Source organism: Charadrius vociferus, unplaced genomic scaffold (genome assembly GCF_000708025.1).
Source record: "Charadrius vociferus isolate BGI_N301 unplaced genomic scaffold, ASM70802v2 scaffold125, whole genome shotgun sequence".
Taxonomy (NCBI): Eukaryota; Metazoa; Chordata; class Aves; order Charadriiformes; family Charadriidae; genus Charadrius; species Charadrius vociferus.
In genome coordinates this window covers 392,083-411,715 of record NW_009649036.1, presented here as the reverse complement: position 1 = coordinate 411,715, position 19,633 = coordinate 392,083, and positions in this window count along the sequence as shown.

Here is a 19,633-nt window from a genome sequence, read left to right as displayed (position 1 = left end):
ACAAAGCATAGGATTTGCAAACTTTTCCATTCTTGTGCCTATGGTCCAGGCAGAGCAGCGCAGAGAAGCACTTGCTGGACATCTCATAAGGAAGCCTTTGTCATCACCCTCTGTGATATTGCTGTTTTGGAGACAAACATAATGCTTCTATTTCTAGTGCTGTTAACCTGACATATTTTATGGATACTAAACTGTGCTTAAAATAAAACAACATATGCAGAGCTGAGATCAGCTGTTATTCCAATTGCTTATGAGACAAAGAGGTAGCTGTAGTCTTGGAGACACAAATATCCAGGAGGCACAAGAAGCCATGAAGTTAAAATTAAAAATAGCATGCCACTGAAGTGTGATGAAGTTGTAACAGGTTTATGGCCATTTCTCCAGTAGTCTGCCTTTGCTTTACAAGTCTTGGTGTGCCATTAAATTCACCATGAAAAACAAGCTGGAAAAAAACCAAAGAAAATTCATGACAATAAATATATGGGGAATTAAATTTGTTCCTTGTATGGGAGCCAACGGATTTGGTTAATAGCAATATTAATCATTTTCTAATTCTGCCTTCTTCTTTTCCAAGGAGCATATGGATGTGGTCTTATTTTGATGAAACATTTGCTGTCAGTATAAAATTTAAAGAAAGCAGATTAGCATTGTGTACTACAAACACTGCGTTTTTCCGTGCTTTTATACCTTAAAAATATCCCTGAGGAAAAAAACAACAACAAACCACCAGTCTAAATTCCCAGACACCATGGTGAGGCCCAGATTCAGGACAATCATTAGGTCAAAGCTTTTCTATTAACTCAGACATACAAAATTATATTTTACCCATACTGAAGCTACTTTATTTTTTTGTTGTTGAGACATACCAGTTTTTTTAAAACAGAAGGACTGAGGAACAGTCCCAGTCCATCCCAAGGTGAATACAGGATAGGTTGCTTCTGGGTATTAGTAGAAACTGAAAGAAAGAGAAAAAAACCCACCCCAAACCTGTAGGCCCCAGGTCTATGATCATGTTCTGTGGTCCCGGTTGGTTACTGCCTAAGCATGGGGATTTGCCCTGGGACCTCAGAGTGGCTGACAATTTTTCAGCTTGACTTTAATATTAGCTTAAATCACTGAAATAATTAATTTTAAGAAATACTTCATGCTTTGTTTTTGCTGCAAGGGATTTTACTAGACAGGTTTAGTGAAGCTTACCAAGCTTTAGTTTTCCAGAAGAAAATGGCAGTCTGCAAGCAAGGCTTTGCTGCATATCGCAGACAGTTTTCACTGGCACTTGACAAATGAGAGTGGAACTGAAGGAGGCTTAAGAAAAGGAGATTTTTTTAAGACATATGGCTAATTGATAATCCAATTTGCTCATGCTCAAGAGAGATTTTCATCAGCTAGGCACTTTTTTGCACAAAGCTTGTCATATGTTAAGCTAAAAGATTCCCAGGAAAGATAACTCATTTATCTTATTTTATATTACTTTATTGATTTTATGCTGTACCATATCAAATGATATGATTACAGTTTTGAAAAGTATCATAGCTCTGTGGCTTGAAAAAAAAATTCTTGAATGTCCTCCAACAAGAAGACAAATTGCACTGTTGAAATTATATCTGTTGTAAAAGATTTCTGATGGCAAGAGATTATGGAAGTTAGCAAGCAATTTAGCAAATTAGGGTAAAATTACAGTGAGATTAAATTAGTGTGGAATTCTGTGTTATAACTGGGATTGCAAAACTGATTTATGTCCTCAAAGTGTTGACCCTTTGAATGATCACCTGCTGTCATGAGTACAGTTAAGACTATATCATGTCCTTGTGAGATATCTACTCTAAAAGGGGAGAACAATGCTTCCTGTTAGTATTCTTCACCTATTATTAGTTTCTACATTTCTGTGAATGAAAAGTTATGATTAACTGAGGTCCATGAGCTGATGGTCCACTGTGTAAAAACAGGATGCATTTAGTATCGCCTGCAGTATGACAGATCTTTGGCTACAGACATTATTGCCTTCTTCAGACATGAACACAGCTGGAAGTGGATAGGGGCATCACACAAATGAAGTTGTCTGTGACATCTGAGTGCGGTGGCTGCAGTCCATGAAATCATCTCTTGTACTGCAGAGTGAGAGAGGGGAAAGATTCATATTGAGAGACAGTCCATTTCACTGTCTGTGTTGGGAAGGTTGTTAAACAGTGTTGATTAAATATACTTTTGGATCCCTCAAAATACTGTTAATTTCCAATTCCTAAAGGAGCTTGAGTTCATGGTAGACACACAGTAAATCCAGGGTTGAAGGTAATGGTTATTTATAAACAGTATAGATGTTCATCAATAGACCAGAATTTAGAGTATGTGATGTAATACTTGTGTTTGTATTACATTTCATTCCTGATGGCAATGTGAGAACTTTGGATACCTGTGCAGTACAAAACAGAAAACTGACCAGCATGACTTTTAGAGTTATATGACAGAAACAGATTTCAGATTAAAACAAAAACAAAACAAAAAAAAAGCAAACAAACCCCAAAACATTTTGGGGAGAATGGATTGAAAACCTGGTGTATTTCTTACAAAAATGAAGCAGTTCTACCTTGTAGCATGAAGGAGTCACATCTATTTAAAATAGTCACATCTTGTGTTCACTGTAAGACAGGACCCGAGATCGGGAGACAGCTGTGATATAATAGGCTGCCTGGAAAGAGATAATTTAGTCATGTAGATATGGATTTGTGCTGTGCCATGACTCCCAGATGGAAGTAAAGCCATACAGAGCTTTTTGCTTATGGCATATTATTGGTTGGCATCACATTTAACAAAACACTGCAAAGTCCTTTTAAATTCAATATGTGCAATTTCTTCACTGCCTTTTCTCAGACACAGAAACTTAGAAATTTTTTATGCGATATAGATGATCATTTAATGTGAAGTTAATGTTTTTATTTGATATAGTTAGCTATGTGTCCCCACTAAGTGACAATTAGCCAGCATATTGCATATTTGATGATTTCCAGTGTTTGCGGTGAACGATAACTAATAATAGAAAGAAATAAAGTGCTGCCTCTGTCTCCTTGCAAGATTCTATTTTGCTACAACAGACACAGGGAGTAGAAGATGAATTTTGATATATCTACCTGAACAGCAACAATAATTAATCAAATAATTTCTTTGTATTGGAAGGATCAATTCTATAATGAAGCAAGTCCCTCCTGCATTATTTATTGATCTTTTTAGGGTTTTTCTGTGCCAAAAATAAAAAAGTTTTTGTTACAAATATTCTTCAGTTGTTTTTACTGGGGAATCAAAAAAAACCCCAAACCACTGATATGTTGAAAATATATTTTTTCTCGTATCTATTATCTTTTCCATAGAAAACTATTTTATGCAAAAACGAGCATTTCTTAAGTAAAAATTTTGCTTGGTGGAAAAAAACTTAGAATCTTTTTGGAAATGTAAGCTTTTTGATAGAAGTCCTGTCTAATTCTGGTCTTTTAGTCAACAAGAACAGTTCCCTTAGAAAAATATTTTTGACTTAAGCACAGGAAAAGATGACCTAAAGGGAAATTATGGAAGCTCAGTTCAAGACTTCTACCAGTGGTACCTTAGTCTTATATCCTTCCAGGATTATTACAGTGATGATGTTGACTTAATCATAACCAAATATACCTTGAGGTGTTATGTTTTAAATAACAGAGGACAAGATAGACCTTAGGCAAAGATCTTTGCGTATTGATGCAGACTTTAAGAGCAACTGTTCTGTAAATGTACTTTTTAGAAGTTAGCAAAATACAAGCTCAGAAAGTACTTATCTCTCTGCCTTCTATTCTCTCTTTTAAATTTGCCAAGTATTGCAGTATATAAAATTTTAAAGAAATCTGTATTATTTGGGGGATATTACCTAATGACTGGAAAATAGAAAAATAGTACTTAAAAGGGGAAAAAAAAGTGATCTAAGCAACAATAGCTGTGTTAGGTTGACTTCAATACTCTGCAAAGTCTTAGAACACTTTTTGAAACAACGAACAATGAAGGACGGAGGTAATTGGGAAGTGGTAAAGTGGGATAAATTGCAATATTGATCATCAAAGGTGAATTGTATCTGACTAATCTTATGTCTTTTCTGCTAAAATGACTAATTTTTTAGATGGAATTAATTCAGTGGGCTTCATCTGTCTCGATTTAAGTAATTCTTTTACTATAAAGTTCTATATGAAATTATTATTTAAGGTGGAAATTACAGGGATTATTAAAAGAATTAGGAATTGTATGAAAAACTGGCTAAGGAGGCTGTCATAGGTTATGGCAAAGGCCAATTATCAGGAATAATATCCCTCAGAAGTCAGTTCTGAGATTGTCCCTATTTCATACAGTCATTAGTAACTTCTGGATATGAACTAATACACGTGCTCTGACTTTTTGATTTGGGAGTCCTTGACAGTGCCAAGGAGGACCAGAATGTTGTACAAGACGGGTGAAATGTCCTTTCCAACTAAAGGGTTAGAAAATTAATGGTACAAAGTGCAAAAATCTCATAGTGCAAGCACTTCTATTCGGAAATAGAAATTAACTAGCTAGAAATAAAGGAGGGGGAAAAGAACCCTACCTGCTTTGACTGATCACATAATAGCTATGAACCATCAGTATGAAACAGCTTTGAAAAAGACTCATGAAATTCAAAGATCAAGTAGATGAAATACTTTTAGGGTCACAGGTGGGAACAATCATTCTATGAGACATTGGTAAAACTTGGTCTGTGCTTCAATGTGCCAGAGTAATTTGTAGTAAAAAATGATCAGAACTTTGAAATAGCTGTATCATGAAGAAATATTAAAAGAAGTTGGTTTATTCAGCCCAGTTTGACCAAATTAAAGTTAAGAAATTACATGATGACTCTTCATATTTGGGGAAAATACCAGGGAAACAAAACAACATTTGAAATTAAACTTAATGTTATAGAAGATCAAATGTTTGCATATTAGTTGAGAATTAACTTTGACTGGAAACGTTTAATATGACTCCTAAATTTCCGAAGAGTAAAATTTTGAAAAGCTAGCAGTGACAAGAAGTCTTTTCTCATTTTCCTTCTCTTTTTAAATTAGTTCATGAACTTCTGGAAAAGAGTATGTAACTAAATATATGCATTGGATTCATTAAATCCAATTTCTAACATGAAACTATAGGCATCTGATGTGTTGGTACCTCCAGCGAGATCTGAAAGAAGATTAATTCATTGTCTTTTTGTGTTTGCAAGAGTTTCATGTTTCAGAGCTTCTGATGGTTGCCTCTGTGGACAAGCAAGGTCCTCCTGACCCTGGAGCATCACTTTGGTCTTCAATTTTGTTGGTTCTGCTTTGCTTTCCTGGGGAACACAGGAGAGAGGCTACAGATCAGGGCAGGAAATAGATAGAGGAAACTTATTTCCCTATGCACACTACATTTTCTCAGCTGTTTGATGTTTGCATGGTCTGTTCATATGGTCATGACTACACCAAATGTAAAAAAAAAAAAGGTGTTAAAATGGAATAGTGCAGATACATTTAGGAGGGAGAACTGGGATTATTCTTTCTCCCTAGTGTAGGATGTTTTGTGATCATCTGTGAATTTTATTTAAAAAATCCCTTGCTATTGCATTGGATGGTGGATGAACATGCCTCTGAATCCAAGTGACACTTTCTTATGTTAAACAACAACTGCAGATTTTGATCTTTTTTGCAGGAACTTGAAGTTAGTGAACTTAGATCTTGGAAAGCATTTTGTGGCTAGTGATTTCTATCACATTCTGTAGACTTTCTGAGGTAGCCAGCTATTACATGAGTACCTGCAATGGTAGACATCTGTCACTGAGGACACAAGTCCCCACCTTTCCATTTTGGGACATGCTCAATTCCTCTTTAAAGATACCAACTTGCTTTTAGATTCATGAACCTTAAAATTGCAGTAGTGGAATCCAGCTCCATTGGTGCCTTGTAACCTTTTCTTTAACCTTCTTTCAAGGAGTTTTCCAGAGTCTAGAGCAGGTCAGAACAGTACTTAGTGAAAATTTCTAAGCAAATTCTAGTTGATGTGTCAATTCGGTGTGGTGACTATGGTACCGTCAACGAGGTATATTCTCATTTATGCAGACATGTAAAATCTTACAAGAACTGTTTTTTTTTCTTCTGATAAATCTTATACTCCACAGAGGAGTTCATTCCAAATACCTCAGGCACTTGCAGAAAACCATTCCATACTAAGATGCTGCTGCATCTCTACACTAACTACAAGGTGGATGCCAGACTCAAGGCTTAGGTTAGATGACTTAGATGTCTGTGTCTCACCTTCAGCTGCAGCAACTCAAATCCTAAATAAATATCACTATTCAAAGTTGATCTCAGTACAGAGGCCATCAAGTTCAGTGTATCGAGCCAGCAACTGTGTTGAATCTACTAGTTAATGAACAGTATTATAGTTTGTTATCACAATACCAATTACATTTCATATTTTTATACACACATTTATTTATAAACTATACTCACACAGTATGTAAAATGTAATGTAATAGCATATAATAGGCATGCTATGTACACAAATTGCTAGTATACTATATCACACTACATTATATTCCTGTAACAATCTGAGTGGAAGTGTTTTTGATGAAGAAAAAAGTATTTTTAAAGCAATAGAGCAATCCGCTTATTAAGCATGCAACACAGTACTTTTATTGGTTCATATGTTCAGTTAAAAATAGGATGCACAAATAAATAATTAAAATGATAATACCTATGTATTCCATACATGGAGGCTATCCTCCTCCTTACAACTTTTTATCTCTGTACTTATACTTTAATTTTGAAAAACTATTGGTTCAAGTAACAATAAGGTGGTTGTGAGATAGACTTTGAGGAGGAAACTGCTAAATATTTGTATCTATATGTTTTATGGCATTAGAGACACTACAGCTTGAAATGTACGTGCTCTTTTCTTGGTGGTTTAATTGCAATGAATGCAAGACAGAGAATAAAGCTTTAAGTGGTCTTACTAGTACAAACATGTTCATATTGAATGTCATAGGCAGAAGGCATTACTATTTAGCACAGAGGGTCACAAATCTGCTAAGTGACAATTCCATCTATCAACTCATTAAAAATGAAAACAACTACATCAAGTTTTGCAAAGTGTTAAGAGATTTAACAGCAATTTATTTGTGCCTGTTTTTATGGTACCAGGCTCAGACTAAAAGGTACAAAAGTACTTCTGTCTCCTATTGATAAGGCACACAGTAGGTGACTCTTGATTTGAATGAACTGATTTGAAGTTCAGCCTTCTCTCTCATTCAGTGACAAAATAAAGCTCTGGGTACAACAATTAATTATATTTTAAAATCTACTGTTTCACACATTATCACATCATCTTAGAGATAGTCTGTTTCAAATTGAATATAGCCTTTCTGCTTAAAAGAGGAAAACCAAGGAGAAGAAATTAACAGTGCTAATGATGTGAAATGTTTTCTGATTTTGATGATGTATTTCAGCATTCTTCTTCTGCTGTTTAATATGGTATGGCAACATAGTATTCAGAAGCACAAATCATGTAAGGTATCAAGTTGTTCCTCACCATGTTTATGTGTGATTTTGGATGCCCAGGACAATTTTCACAATAAGGCATTACAGAAGACTCTAAGTATAGTAAAACATTTCCTGCTGTTAACAGTGGCCCCTTGGCACTGCCAATCTTTCAGGTCAAGTTCTGTCTTCATTACATCAGACTTCTGGGGCTTTTACAAATTCTGTTTTGTAAAGGGCTGAAGGATGTGCCATCTGTCTAAGATGTCCATTCAGTACGGTGAGGGAATACTGTGTGCAGTCCCACACAAAGATAAATGGAGTTGTCTACGTCTGGAATATGATGGACATCTGCAGCTCTAGTTGAGAGTATTTTAAATATGTTCATAAAATTACCAAAAGGGGTGAACAAGAAGCCATAAATCCATGGGCTAGCACTTTTCTCTTGTTTTCTCATAAATTGGCACAGCTGGGTGCTTTCATTTTTACTTGAGATGAAAAGATGAACATTTGCCCCTAGTTATCATTGAAAAAAAGGTTTTATCTGGGAATATTATTATAAAATTAGTTACTCCTTGTCTTTTTGTCAAATATTAGTCTAGATGTTTTTCTTTTTCTTCTTGCAAAGTTCTCACTGACTTTAACTGTAGATGTTTGAGTCCCCTTGGCTGAAAGTTTTGCACATGCACACAAATGTGCCACAAAAACCCAACCAACCAAACATCTCAGGAAAGATGAAACAATTGTGACTCCTATTGTAATGGTAGTGAGAGTAGTCTCAGGGCATTGATGGCAGGATTGGGCCCCATGACAAACTGTGGAGGCAACTTCTCTAAAACATTGCCTCAGGGAAAAAGAAAAATCCTAGTTCCTCTAATGTTGTTATAGCCGTTTGGCTGACAAAGAATTCACAAGGGAATTACTTTAACTGAAACACAAAATCTTTTTTTTTTTTTATTGCTTTTGCTTTAAAAAGAATTTAAACACTTTTTATTAAAGCAAGAGATTCCTCCTCCTTCACATTCCCACATACACACAAATATTTATTCTTCTCAGCTCTTAAGAGCTTATTGATTTCTGTAGCCTCGCCGGGTCTTTTGCTCCAAACACAAACTCTCTTTGTCTTCCATTCCATCAAAAGAAAAAACCTTTGGGAATTTTGACAAGCTAGTGCACTACCCCCTAGCCTACCTAGGGTATTCTTTAGGTAAAAAGATATTTTGTGTTGTATTTAGACATTCTTTCTTCATACCACTACTATATGTTAAATTTACCGTGCCTTAAGTAGCTGATTGATAGTAATTATCTGCATTATATACACTGTGGCTTGGCTATTGGTTCAAATGACACCTACACCTAACATATTTCAAGTTTTTTGCTTTAGTACCCCTTATTGCATGTATAACTCTCTCAGGTAAAATTGTGTATTTCTGCTTTGAAGAGCACAGCATGTACTAATATGAAGTGGTTGGGAGGAGGTTGCTGGAACCAAGAGTAACTGAGTCCCGTCTGCTGCTTCTGTCCTTTTCTGCATGGCATTTCCCTTCCAGCCCTTGCTGCTTTTGCAGCTGAAAAGGTTGCATTCTGCCTGGAAGTCAGCAGTCACTGTTCCTAGTCTGTCATCACCTCGCTGAGACGGAGCAGTAAACAGTGGTAACTGTTGATGTAAAAATAACCATTATATGTGAACTAATAACAATCATGGTGAGTATAAGCGCAGGTCTAATTTTGGACACCTGGACAAGTACCATTGCACTCAAGTGTATAAGTTACACGGTATTCATGCTGAAAGTATTATAAGGCAGAATTGTTACAGTTTTGTAAATTATACCTTGTTTTTCCCTTTGCTTGAAATGCTTAGACCAGAAACCTTTTATGTTTTTAATCATCCTGGAATTACTAACACAATTTTCCTCTCTACATGAACAATTCCAGCCAGACAAAACCCTGTTATATTTTGAATTATAAACAGGTTTGGTAGAGAGAGACTGGTAGTTCTGCTGTGTCTTATTCTCACTTTTATTTCTTGCAACAAGAGAGAAGACGAGAGAATTGAGGATTTCTGTTTTATTGGGTTCTTGTTTTCTTTTTAACTTCAAAAAAAGATAGTTGTTTTCAATAGTAATAGTGCTTTTCACTAAAGAAGCGGAATGGGAAAAAGATTATTGCCTAGCAGACATTAACTTGTGTCATGAGGATAATTATCTTTTCTTAAATGTGAGAAATATTTGAATTTGTGGCTAGCTAAAGCTGGCACACTGCAGAAGAGTTCAGTCTGATTTACAGGAGCAGAACTTGTCCTCAGAGTTCAACATCTCTTTATTGTGTTCACTATCCTTATGGAAATGTTGCCTTTTGAAAGCCAGCATAATCCCCCTGAGTAATCTTCTCAAGAAAACTTTGGCAATTGTGGTGGGTTGACCCTGGCTGGATGCCAGGTGCCCACCAAAGCTGCTCTATCATTCCCCTTTCTCAGCTGGGCTGAGGAGAGAAGATATAATGAAAGGCTCTTGGGTCAAGATAAGGACAGAGAGATCACTCACCGATTGCCATCATGGGCAAAACAGACTCGTCTTAGGGAAATTAGTTTAATTTATTACCAATCAAAGTCAGAGTAGGATAATGAGAAATAAATCCAAATCTTAAAAACACCTTCCCCCCACCCTCCCTTCTTCTCAGGTTCAACTTCACTCCCGATTTTTCTACATCCTCCCCCGAGCAACACAGGGGGACTGGGAATGGGGGTTGTGGTCAGTTCATCACACCTTGTCTCTGCCATTCCTTTCTCCCCAGGGGAAGGACTTCTCACACTCTTGCTTGCTCCATTGTGGGGTGCCTCCCATGGGAGACAGTCCTCCTCTTACATGAGTCCTTACCGCGGGCTGCAGTTCTTCACAAACTGCTCCAGTGCGGGACCCTTGTGTGCAGCACAGTCCTTCAGGAATAGATCGTTCCAGTGTGGATCCCCCATGGGGCCACAGGTCCTGCCAGCAAGCCTATTCCAGTGTGGGCTTCCCACGGGGTCACACCCTCCTTTGAGTACGTCCACCTGCTCTGGCATAGAGTCCTCCATGGGCTGCAAGTGGATATTTGCTCTACTGTTAACTTCCGCAGGCTGCAGGACGACAGTCTGCCTCACCATGGTCTTCACCACAGGCTACAGGGGAATCTCTGTTCCAGCCCCTGGAACACCTCCTCCCCCTCCTTCTTTACTGAATATTCAATCTCTTTTGCTGAAAAACATATTCCTCTACCAGTGAGAGTTTATTTTATAATTTTACATATAGTTAATCACACAGTTTAGCAGCCTCTTAACTTGGAAGGATTTGGACACATCAACAAGATCTATTAAAGTAAGGTGTCGTGGTTTAACTAACCACACAGCCAACTAAGCACCACACAGCTTCTTGCTCACTCCACCCCCTGTGGGATGGGAGACAGAATCAGAAGAGTGAGAGGAAGACGACTCATGGGTTGAGATAAAGACAGTTTAATAGGTAAAGCAAAAGCTGTGCACGCAAGCAAAACAAAACAAGGAATTCATTCACTACTTCCCATCAGTAGGCAGGGTTCAACCATCTCCAGGAAAGCAGGGCTTTGTCAAGTGTAACGGCTACTTGGGAAGACAAAACACAGTAACTCCTAACATCTTCCCCCTTCTTCCTCCAGCTTTATATGCTGAGCATGACATCATATGTCATGGAATATCCCTTTGGTCAGTTGGGGTCTGCTGTCCTGTCTGTGTCTCCTCTCAACTTTTTGTGCAGTCCTGGCCTACTTGTTGGCAAGGCGGTCTGGGGAGCAGAAAAGGCCCTGATGCTGTGTAAGCACTGCTCAGCAATAACTAAAACATCCCTGTATTATCAACACAGTTTCCAGCACAAATCCAGAACATAGCCCCAGATTAGCTACTATGAAGAAAATTAACTCTACCCCAGCCAAAACCAGCATATAAAATAACAGTAAAAGAATGGGATTTCGTAGTAAAATAGTTAACATTAAATTTCCTTAATTTTCCTTTCCTTTTTTCCTCGTTGTTTACAGGTCTCCACTCTACCTGTTTTGGTACTTCAGGGACACAATCATTCTCAAGCAGAGACAGTTTAGACACCAGATATTTCATATGAAGACAATCCTGTACTCTTGCTAGCACCCAGAACAGAACAAATTCATCTAGAGTTACCCAAAGATGTAGCCTTTTTGTGGTAACTTTGTAGTTCATTAATTTTTCTGCCCACAGCTTACTCCTCTGACCCTTTCTTGTGAAAATAACCCGTGTAAAATACTCTGTGCACTCCCACTTAGAGTCAGTGGCAGAATTCCAGTCTTGCCACCTTCTGATGTAACCCCCAGCTTGTCTTAGTTTATGAAAGCCATAGCTCTTCTGACCTGTTTGACAAGTGACAATTTACACAGGGTCACAGAATCACAAAATGGTCAGGGTTGGAAGGGACCTCTGGAGATCATCTGGTCTAACCCACCCGCCAGAGCAGGGTCACCTACAACAGGTTGCACATGATGGCATACAGGCAGGTTTTGAATGTCTCCAGAGTGGGAGACTCCACCACCTCTCTGGGCAGCCTGTTCCAGTGCTGCACCCCCCTCAAAGTAAAGAAGTTCCTCCTCACGTTTAGATGGAAGTTCCTATGTTCAAGTTTGTGCCCGTTACTCCTCATCCTAACTAGACGTTACCCCTCGTCCCCATGACTAGACCGAAAAAAGAGCAGAGCGACCCAGGTAGTTGATATTGTGGAGCAGACACTCGTCTATGCATGGCTGAAAATTTGTACCCGAGTCAGGGTGATGTCAAAGCACGGTTCTGGTCAGAAGTGGAAGCAGCTGGAAACATGAACAGGAGAATGACCAGAAGTATCCTTTGAGATATATGACAACTCACGTTCCCTGCAAACCTTTGGACAACTTTTTCGATGAAACATCCTATCCCTTACTTTTAAATAATTTTCCCTATTTTCAGGCTTGGAGCAATTTAATAAGTATTTAATAAGTATGCAAATAAGCATATTACATATCTTCACAAATGACTCATGGAAGAGGTTTCTGGACAGGAGGTGGGGCTGGACCTGCTATACTTCAGAGGGTCAATCACTGAGCAGTGTTTTGGGACTGGATACATCTAATTTAGAGTTAAACGTAATCACACTGACACAGTGGCAAGGAAAAGGCATGCCATTACTACGTACAGAAACAAAGTTGTACTATGGGAATATCTCATTTCAAAGACAAAAAAAAAAATCCTCAAAAAAACCCTGCAATGGTTTTGGAAATAAAACTTTTTCTGTTGTTTATCTCAATTGTATACTGGAATAACATTGTATCACATCTCTGTCATAGGCCCTGATTTGAAAAACTAACTAGCTTCATCTGTTTTCTATTAAAATATATGAAGCTCTTAAGGAAAACAGAATGCTTCAAGTTATAAAACCAAGAATGTTCCTGTTGTCTTAATACCTCTTATGAACACATTTAGTTCATGATAACTTTTTAGATAAAACTTGGAATATATACTTAAAGCAATAATGTATTTAAAAAATTGATTTTTTTTTTTCTGAGAACGTGATTTCCTACCACTGCCAATCTTCTGCAAAATGTGGCAATAAATTACACTGCTTCCCAAAACCAGACACTAAGTGGCTCCCTTGAAAGATAGTTCGTTGTTGATAGGACAAGACAACAGGAGCTTTACTAAAATAAAACATCATGACAGAAAGCAGAAAGTCTTCTACTCTGCCGTCTCTTCTCATAATCCTTTATTCACCTTTCCCCTTCTCTGCAGTAGGTGAGTACTAACATGACCATGTAATCTGTCCTTTGAGCTCATCTGAATTATCTTCTAAAATTCACTGCACTTCAGGGCTTATCTATATTTTGCAACACTGTCTGCATTGCAGGAGTAAAAAGTCTTTTAAGGAAAGATAGTAACTGTACAATTTTGCTCTGAATAAGGAGCAGAGAGGAACCACTCTAGCCCCAGAGAATTCCAGGGAATTACCTGTGAATCAGAAAAGCCTATGTCTGTTTTTCCTTCTTATGGTCTAGTAAGGAATAATTTTTTCCAGCTTATTTAGAGGAAAATATTTTATTTTCTTCCCTTTATTGCATTTGAACTGTGCCAATTGCCACAATGGGGAAACAAATTTCTGTCCTTTTAGTCCTTGCTGACAGGGCTTCACCAGCCTTTTTTCTTTCCTTTTTTTTTTTTTTTTCTATTATGCTTTGTTCTGAATAACTACAGAATTATCCATGTAATGAGTAGGAGCCCCAGCAAATTAACGTGTGCTGTAGTTGAATATGCAGAGATGCCAAGCAGCAGAAGCAACCACTCTTTCTCAGATCTTATATGACTTCTTCCTTAATTACTCTATCTTCCATTTTATGGTTCCTCATAAAGCCCATGTGACGGAAAGCAGAAATATAACATATAAATCAGTGTGCTCCTGCCGCGGGTACCTATGCTCAGCATGAGAAAAGTCCTTTTGGTCCTTCAGCAGTGTTTATTTTTATTGCTGCTTCTTCCACATAGGCTTTGCAGGTAGAGGGGGGCGTGGGAAATGACTCCATTTTAAACTGTAGCAGAACAAAGCAGCTCCATTTTCTCCAATAAATGATGCAGCCTGATGATATAGAATTGTTGCTACATCTTGGCCTCCTTTTCCAGAAGTGCTTTTGTTTTTAGCTCTAGCAGTGGTCAGATGGAAAATACCCACACATATTTTACTCATCAAACTCTGGAACCCAAATCTGACTTCTGGCAGCTCCCTTGGGGTCACCGCCATGCTCACATTCCTGGCTGCCTCAAGGGGCAGCGTTTTGGTGTAAGAACTGGGAAATGAGAAGTCAGACCATGCAGAAGGATGCGGATGCCTGAGGCTGCGGTAAGCCCAGAAGCCAGTCTGCATATTTTGTGGGTGAGGGGGCAGGACCCTGCATTGCCAGGTACTTCTTGTTGAAGGAAAGTCTGTACGTTTTTGACCAAAGTGGCATCTCCCTAACAACAAGTAAGCCCTGAATCTGTGGACAGAAATATCTAAAAGTCCCTGCTATTCCCTAGGAACCCAGTGGAGAGAGGGTCAAAGTGTCAGCCTTAGGGGGACTGCTGTAACTTCAGAGATGGTAAAGGATATAACTCTTGTTTTGGTCCCATAAGCAACTTAAGTACCAGCTTTAAGGGAATGTTTTGTCCCTTGCAGAGTGAGGAATGTAAAGCTACATTTGCACCTACATTTGGTATCTAAATTCAGTGACTGGTGCAACTATAGGTAGTTATGAAACATTTGGTTGCAATACGAACATAAAATTGTACAAAGAGAATCTCGATCACAGTCCTCTGTAGCCCCACTAAGCCCACTAGTGGGTTGGGGCAGGACTTTGCTCCCAGAACACAAACTTTTCAGGATGGCAGCTAAAAGAGGAGTTTCAAATCCCAGCTGAGGGGTTGGGATCCTACCACAGTTAATAGCAGTCTCAAAAGATTTTTTTTTTCAGTAGGTTCTTTTAATCCCTTAATTTTGTGATATGATAAAAGACTTAAATGACTTTGGAGCAGCTTTGTTCACACACTCAAGTGTTCTTGTATCTGAGGTTATCTGGCTCAATGTTCTCAGGAATGTTCACATATGCTGCATACACTATTTTACTGGAATCAGTGATTTTCAATAATTATTAACCTCTATTATTTACTTATTATTATTTAAGAATTATCAGTGCTTCTAAGTTTTATGAATAATTTTATATAATTTATATAATAAATCAGAGATCACTAACATTAGGAAAAACTAATTTAGTCAAATCAGCTCATACCAACATGTTTGTTATGGTGGGAGGTAAGGCTGATAACCTTCTTTTAATGTCAGAATGGTAATTATTACTTGCCAGTTGTGTCAACACCTAGTACTTTTTATTGTGTTGGGTTTTTTTTCTCAAAAAACTGTCTTTTTTTATCTTATTTATCAGATATATTTGCAAAGTAACGTGGCAGCTAAAGGACCATTTCAACCTTGAGCTGCATAAAGCAGAGATATTTATGCCTCTCGTGGAGCAGGGAGATAATAGACCCTATCTGTATAGTGAGACTGAACCTGGAATATTGCACTGAGAGCTTTAGGCACCTCATTTCCTGAAAAATGTACACAAACTGGATGGAGTTCAGGGAAGAGCAACGGATAATAATCATGAAGATGGAAGGATTGCCATATAAGGAAAGATTAAAAGAGAGACTCAGCACTCAGCTGTAACAAACAATAAAAAACTTCAGAAGATAAATGCTCCAAACCTTATACACAAATATAAACCCACATATATATAACTACCATAACATTCACAATATTTTCCATTTAGTACCCCAATGGCAAAATAAAATGTGCTTTTCTGCAGACTGGAAGTTAGACAGGAGGTAATTCAGGAACTGCAGTGGGCATCAGAGTAAACAGCAGGAAGAAAGACTTCTTTCCTCCATCGCTCCATGTTAGTTTACCTGCAAGGAACTATTACAGTGGTTCAGGAACTCTTTCACCAAATAATCTAGGACTTCATGTAAGCTCCACTCATGCAAATGATGACTATGGATGTAGACATAGCATTAGTAATTCAGTATCTCAGTGCCCAGTAACTGTTTAGAGCACAGACATGGAAAAAGAACATCATGCTGGCTTTTTGCATAAACACTCTTCTTTTGCTCTAACATCAAGTTTTAATCAACCTGGAAGTCAAATCTTAAATTAAGCCTAGCAAAGGTCCATGTTTTTATACAACAGCTGAGGGTGTAGGAGAGGTGAAGGTTTAAATTTGCTGTCTCACCTCTTTTGAAGGGGCTAGTCCAGTCTTGGTACCTTTGCAACCATTAACATTGGCTGTGAATGGACTCAGACTTCTTAGGCAGGGCAGTTATGTGGGAATTCAGCAAGGTGTGAGTTTGAAGCAAAATATATCCAAAATGAACTCCGCCTGTATGCATATTTGTTCTTCATTTGATGAGGTTTTCCCTAATCTGTTTAAACACATTTCCACTCTCTTCTGATATAAGAAACAAATGGGAAAGTGCACTGCTACCTTGCATCGAGTGTCCACACCCAAGATCACTGCAATATGGACCTTATGTACGTGAGCCCTGAGTTCAGGGGAAAGGATAGCCTATTTAAAGGCTTTGAGTTTGAACTGATTGTTATTTCCAGGTCTCGATCCGTCGGAGAGGCCTGGAGGCCATAACTGATACAAGTCCCTCAGCAACAGATGCTCTGTGGCATAAATCAGAACAGTTCATTGAATTTTGTGAAAGGACACTGATTTTGCATTGGCTGAGGATTTGATTTCTGCTGAACTTGAGTATTCATAATGACAAATGTGTTGGAGAAGTGACTCATGAGAATTATCTAGTAGGAACGAAACTGGTCACTGCACCTTTAAAGCAGAAATGACAGTGACACATACCACATGTTCTGTGGTGCAGATGAGCAAGTAGGGGAGAGTCAAATAAGAGAGTAAATCACTTATATCCTAAACCTGGTACTGAATACAGGGTTGCAGTGGTAAAAGGGGAATTATGTGTCAAAGTCAGTGTCCTGTGCTCTGTGCTGTAGCTGAATTGTCACTTTAAACACAGAAATTTGATTAAATCTGTACTGTCAAAACAGTAGTTGAAGGTGGGTAATTGAAATGAAAAATACAGACTGTTGGTTGCAGGTTTGTTTGTTTCTTAAGGATTGGAAAAAAAACGGTGTGAAGGAAATAGAGTGCTAAAATTTTAGATGTCCACCGGGGACACTATTACTTGTCAGTTGATGTGTTGCTCATCTCCTAGAAATAATTATGTATTCAGGCACCCTCAGTTAAATTGGCACATTAAGATTTCTGACTTAGTGTCACTACTGTAAAGCAGAAATCATGCTAGCTGATGGTAGATCTCCCTTTGGGGCTCTGCCCAAATCAAAATCTCTGCAAGTACAATCCCAGGACCAGTTCTGTTGCCAGTGTCATTTAGCGTAACTCCTCCACAGTCAGCAAGGCTATCCTGGTTTACAGCTGTGGAAGACCTGGCCCTGAAGAGGTACTTTCTCACCATTTAGGTCAAATGTAGTCCTGCAGGTGTTCAAAGACATGGGGGAGAATGCTGGCTGCCGTACTAGTGTGGGAGTATTTGTCACTCTCCAGCTGTGGCCTCCTCGGATGCAATGTTCCTTGCAGGGGCTCTTGGAGAAGAGCTGGCACTCGTGCACCAAGTGGGAGAGCTTGAACAGAGGCCTCTGGGCAGGCTGAGAAGCTGTCTCACTGATCATGGCATGTGTATCTGGCACCCAGCGGGAGACAGAGTTAATCATATCAAACATGCTGCAGGGAGATGATGCAGACTAGTGCTCCCATTTGACTGAGGGAGTGGGAAACAGGGAAGCTTTGCCATTCTGTATTCATTCTCCGGCTGCTGCAGTGAGAGAGAAAGGCTTCTGGTAGAAGAGCTCTTTCACGTGCTGAAACAACAAGAGAGTACAGAAAAACCACCCTGCCGAGCAGTAGCTTTGAGGGCCCTGAGGCAGGTTCTGCCAAGTCCCAGTATCAACAGCCTACTGCCTCCTCCTCCTTCCCTGGCCTCACGCAGCCGTGGAGGCAGACCCTCCTCCCAGAAGCTGCCACCACAGGGAACAAATGTGGGGCTGCGACTCCAAGCTGGGACATGCAAAGCATGTGTGCATGTCCAAGGCATTTTGTATCAGCCAGACGTATTTTTGCACTGTCGGCCAAGGCAAAGGAGCTAGGTTTGAGGAATGGGTGGGAGTAGTGAAGAACCAGGCGGTTAGGGGCAGGAGGTAGGAAAAAGTCAGTTCCACTGTAGAAAACACAGCTGGAATGCTGCATGCATTCCTAATCACTCATATCACATAAAGGTGTTCTTGAGAAGAAAAAAGAGTCAAGAAGGTCTGTGATAAGATAAAAGAGGAATAAAAAATCTGTCCCATATAGGGCATCTGAAAGACTTAGTCTTCTTTAGCCTGAAGGCTGAGAGGAGATATGGTATCTTTTTATAAGTGCATCAGTGGAGAAAACTTTGAGGAAGGAGAAGGGCTAAGAATCTGTAAATTGGCTGGGAATTTAACCTAACCAACAAACAAGTAAGGTGCATGCTGTGGGAATAATAGAGACAAAAAACCTTTTCCTCGTCAGAAATGTGGGCCAAGAAATATACAGTGTGATGCCTGCTTTATTAGAGCTCTGGTCTTGAAAACACAGGAGGCTGTGTAGCTTCCAGCTCATTGTTCCTTCAGAAAGCGTCACTGAGAAAAGGTGAGAGGAAACAGACACGTTTTGTAGAACACCATACAATTTTCTATGAGACTTCTTTCTTATGAGACTTTCTATAAGACAAAATATTCTACCTTCAGTAACAGGAAACTTCTGAAAAAGCTCTGGAGCTGGCACAACTAATGACATTGCAACCTTGCACGGGTCACATGTATCTTTGATAATAATGACAGAAGTTTTGCCTATGTGAAGAGCATAGAATCAGGTCTGTCCTATTCTATAATTGGAGGGGGGTGGTACTTCAATTTTTTAATTCTTTCTTTGGTTATACAAGACATTGTTGAATGCAGAGATTAACATATCAAGCCACCTGTGCCACAGTGCAGGTTTGTGAGTAGAATTGAAAACCGAGCTCACTGGAGCTTAGGAATTGCAGAATACTCCTTCCCTGGTGTCTACGTTTGCAGCAATAATTTAGATCGAGGAATTGTGCTCTGATCTGAAGATGTTATGTTCATTCCAAGATTTGACGACTTATAAATTATAGCATCACAATAGACAGGAGATGTTTGTTCTCTTGTTAAGCAATCTAAGGAGTATAATCAATGGAAGATGAGAAAGGACAGCAAGTAAGGCTTCAGCTGTTTACTAGTGGCCTCAGGGCCTTAGGTTTTAAATGAGTTGTTTTGTGCTAACACCTCTTTGAACACTGTGTGTCAGGTGCAGTTTCGGTGTAGTTCAGAGTAATTCTGTTGAGGTATGATAGCTTACACCAGCCGATCATATGGCCCACAATATTTTGGCATCTAGGGCAGGCGGCTCACACTCACAAGTTAAGGAATTTCTGTATAAAA